Below are 5093 nucleotides of genomic sequence, written 5' to 3'. Positions count from 1 at the left end.
AATCCTTTGTCTACTCTAGGTTTTTCTCATATGAAAGAGTAATGGCCTCCCCTGTTGGACATTCCGGCTGCTACAGTCAACATTTGTTCAACCTCCTCGTTGATGAGGTTATCAGTACGCTCGTCATCTCTTCCTCTTCTTCTGAGTCCCTCATGAAGGCCCGCCGAGGTTTGATTTCAAATGGAAAAATTAATGGGAGAATAATAGCTGGGGGGCTCGCTCACTTCCACACGCATAAATGTGCATCTTTGCCAGGATCTGCTGGGTTAAATAGAGGGAGGGGGACTAAAACTTCGACCCATTCGCCTCACTATTCCACCGTGACACCCACAAGGGACGTCATTGCCCCCTCCCCACAACACCACTTGTGTTTACACCCGAGAGGACTCAACTTTCAAATATTAGTACAGCGGCAGTGCGGATGTCCAATAAATAAATAACTAGGTAATATAATGATTATCAATTCTCTTGACAGCAGTATGAATCATTGATGTTCGTTTTCACTTTCAGGGGAACATTTTTTGCAGTATCAACGATTTTTGGAAACTTTTTAAGCACCGAACGCCCCTGCCCACTTCATCCCACACGTAATTCTGCAACAGTCATGATTCAAGTAAAAGTCATCGGTCCCATTTCTTCTGAGGAATGACGTTAAAATAATAATATTAATAAGAATAATTGTATCTACCTCAGTCAAGGATGACGCCTCGTACTGATGTCCAAAACGTTTGTTGTGGAACACCGTGAAAAACAAAAGACATTGACAACAACAACCGACATGACTACGATATGTTCGACAATACATGCAATAAATAAGTAAATTAATAACGTACCGTGTGCACATTGTAAACCTCAAGTAGACAAACTTTAATGACGTAGACTTTGTCGTTCCCTTCCTCTGGCGATTTCTTTCGCAATTTGTCTCGTTCAATCTTTTTCTCTTTCGTTCTCTCACGTGACACGGAACCGGAAGTGATTATGACAAAATATTGAAAAAAAAGTATTGAAGACGATTTAAGAAAAACATTTTTTTTATTTTAAGACAAACACTTTTACAAAACAACAAGACCAAATAAATTAGATATTTTTGCCATGGCAATCAATGACAATATTGGCGCCACTTACAAAAAAAATAATAACTCATTCACTGCCGTTCACTAATTTATTCGGGATTTGAAAATATGACATAGAGCGCCATTCCCTAATCAATTCAAGTTTTGTTTTTTCTTGCTTTGGTGCCGATAAAACGCCGGCCAGACCTCTGGCAATGTTTTTTCCCTTCCACAAGGGGGCAGATTTTCCCCTTTTTTCCATGTTAGCGCTTTGTTCCAGCTTCAACTGTTGTTAAAGCGCTATATAAACCAATGTGTATGCATTGAATTGTATTTTGGACAGCCACCCTCATTTCAAGATCATATAACTCCAGAACCATATAATTTAGGAATTAACAAAATAAGATAGAAATGAACTTTTTTTCCTGTTGAAATAAGAGAATCTAAAGTTTCTAACACTGTATTGAATGTTTATATCGTCCTAAAACTCAATATTCTGTGGGTCCTGGAGTTTGAGTGACAATGACAAAAACCCTGGCACTGGAGTGGACGCATTTTTGCATGCCTGGCAGTGAATGAGAAAACAATAGGACTTTACTTCGTTAGCATGGGTTTTTAGTAACTTGCCCCCCTTTTCACTCACATATATCCTTCTCCCCCACAAAAGACTTTTAAAAAGTCACAATTCAAGGACAACTCATCATTTACAATTACTTATTCGAAAAGATCGACAAAAAAACAATAATTGCTCAAACATATTGCAAACATCAACATGAGTTGCTCTTCAGCTGATACAGAGCGAATTTTGTTGCAGGTCTATTTTCTACGAAAGTTGGGACAAGTTGCTCGTGGGTTAGCAACATACAGAAGTGTGTGCGTGCGTGTGTGTGTGCGTGTGTGTGTGTGTGTGTGTGTGTGTGTGTGTGTGTGTGTGTGTGTGTGTGTGTGTGTGTGTGCGTGCGTGTGTGTGTGTGTGTGTGTGTGTGTGTGTGTGTGTGGTTTAAGCACAGTATAGGCCGTTGTGAGTTTATAGGCGGAAGATTGCTGCAGAATCGAGTATTGAAGTTGGGGAAGCCACTGGCACTTTCTGTTCAAACATTTGAGAACACGAACTTCGCTGCAGTGCCCGGGTAGCAAGATTCCCGCTTTTCCGATTTCTCCTGACTTTGAGGAATTTTGCGGTGAACGAACTCCCAGCGCTCCTCTTCGAAGGCCTACACCCTTATGGCAGATACCTGCTCAGCAAAATTACAAGGAGAGAAGACATGCAGAGAACGTGATGCCATTTGAAGAGAATCTGCTGCTTATTAATGTTTCTGCATGTGATACAAAGTAGGTGGTCAGAGTATGTTCTGTGGGCCACATATGTGCTCTTGATTCCGACCTTCTGAGCACTGAAATTATCAAGCATCCTGTAAAAATGGTTCTTTTAACAGATTCACTGCCAGATGTGACCACTGCAGTCGTTTTTGTCATTTTCACTCAAATTCCAGGACCCACAAAAAAATTGAATTTTAGGACTACATAGACATTCAATGCAGTGTAAGAAACCTTAGACTCTCTCCTTTGATCAGAAACAAATATATTCCCAGGTCCCCCATAAAACATAATTTTCGACTAAATAAGGCTTAAAACTACACAAAATATACCGTATTTTATGTATAAATGTGATATCTATCTATCTATCTATCTATCTATCTATCTATCTATCTATCTATCTATCTATCTATCTATCTATCTATCTATCTATCTATCTATCTATCTATCTATATATATATCTATCTCGTTATATCGATATCGGATATATCGATAGTCCCGGTATATCTATATCTATATCTATATCTATATATTACATGCAAACAGGCGCTTATCGATAGTCCCGGTTATTATCGATTATTATTATCCCTTGAATTATATATTTATGTATATATATATATATATATTATATGCAAGTGTATTTCTTTAATTCTTCTTTTTGTTTGTTAGATTTTTTTTTTTGGTTTGACATTAAACCTATTACAATTATGCACTGCAAGAATCCGAACAAGTGTATTTCTTTCAGGCAGGCGCTACCGATCCATGCGCACCAAATCCAGCAGACATTTAAACAGCTTCTGTTAACTGAACTTTTAGCCAAAATGGAACTGTATTGCCACTTAGCAGTTTTTTTGACGACGATACAAGTCTATTCACAAAGTTGGCAATATTCTGATTCTGAATTTTTAATTTTTGTTCACTAATCATCATCAAAATGATTCTTATTGTGAGGTGAGTTTAAGTCACATCACGGCTTACCTTACAGTGATCATTTCATTTCAAGATTTTAAAAACTTGGGGTCACTTGTATCTCAAGATACAAGTTCCGCATGTCCAACAATACTGCACAAGATAGCGTTTAAAGGACAACCGACGTCACTTTTTTGTTTCCGAACTGACATCAGAAAAACGTTTTATAGCATCTAAAATACCCAAAATATGCAGTATATATTTCTATTCAAATGCAAAACACCAATAAAAATGACTTAAAGTGTCCAAAATCTGCAAAAAATTGAGCTGCGAATTGGGCATTTTCAGAAAGTCCCGCCCCCAGTTTGTGACCTCACGCCAAGAGGTCTTGCATTGCTTGCGAATCAAAACAATGGCTTCAGATTCAGAGAATATGCTTTCTTGTTACACCTCCAGTTATGAATATGCTTCAAATAGTTCTGAAGAGGAAAGCATACATGTTTGCAATCGATTAAAGAATTTATTCCATGCCATTTTGAGGCAACATTGGGGAGAAACGATCACCAGAAAAGAGGCACAAAATGGCGACCTCCTGTGGCCACCTCCGTTTCCACAGGCTGATAAATTCCTTATCTGGAGCTTGGACACCCTCTTCTGGCGGCTTTTGGGTGCAAAACAAGGTTTTCAGACCAAACAATACAGCAAAATACATTGACGTGATGGAAGGACTGCTACAATTTTTTTTCGGTCAGGGGGCGTTTAGTGACCTCACGTCAGGCCTTTAGTGACGTCACGTACGGACTCATCACCAACTCAAAAACAAGACTTCTGGAATATTCAGCGTGAGTCTTAAAAGGTAAAATATAGCTGTATGCGGTGGAATCTTTTTAAAATATGCTCAGTAGAAGTCATTTGAAGCCATTTTACAAATTATGGACACAACTTGTCCGAAGACGTCGGTTGTCCTTTAAGTTTAAGATGTGAGGTTAAAAAAAGTGGAGGAAATAGGGGGTGTTGAAAGACAACAAAAGGTTGGTACAAGAAGGGTGTTTAGATGTCGAGTGACGGTGCGACATGCTGGGGGCAGTGGGGGAAGGGGAACGCAACACACCTCTTGCCGCAGGCCTCCGGCTACATGTCGCATTAATTGGTTCCTCCACAGAGCCTGCAGACGACGCACAGTAGAGAAGGCTTGCATCAAAGACACCGCACACTGAACTTTATGAAATTTTTATTCAATGTGTTCACTTCTCTTCCTTTTTTCCTGTCTTTCTTCCTATTCCCTACCTTGCCCCCCCCCCCCTCCCCCCTCTCCAATTTTAGCTCCGCCACCAAACAGACAAGAAAGACTTCTCGCTGCTGTGTTTTTCGGCTTCACTTCCTTCCTGCCCAGGAGCATTGGAATATCTCGTTAGTTCTCTCACAGCTAACGTCTCCCCCTTCTATCTGCCGAGAGCAAAACTAGAAAGGGGGGCTACATCGAGAAGTTTGGCGGGTGAGGCTCTCCGCAGTGCTAGGTGAGAAAGTGTAATATCATTTAGCAAAGATAATTGCAAGGAATAGAACAGAGATGAGAGGATTTCCTTTCCCCATAGACAACACACACCAAAGGGCTGAAGTTGCATCATATGTTTAGCACAACTGGGTGCAACAAATACAATCAAGGCAACACATTTGTCAGTGTGACAGAACTGCCCTGGGTGCTGCTGTTTTGTCTGATGCGCTGAATTTTTATGATTTTGACTTTGTATAATGGCGCAGTGGATTTGAAATAAAACAATCAGAGTGTGACTGAAGACTGAATAATTGGGCAAG

The sequence above is a fragment of the Hippocampus bargibanti genome, linkage group LG01, assembly GCF_051943395.1.
Source record: "Hippocampus bargibanti isolate YZ-2025 linkage group LG01, ASM5194339v1, whole genome shotgun sequence".
Taxonomy (NCBI): domain Eukaryota; kingdom Metazoa; phylum Chordata; class Actinopteri; order Syngnathiformes; family Syngnathidae; genus Hippocampus; species Hippocampus bargibanti.
The sequence above is the reverse complement of the archived record's forward strand: the minus strand, read 5'-3'. Positions refer to the sequence as shown.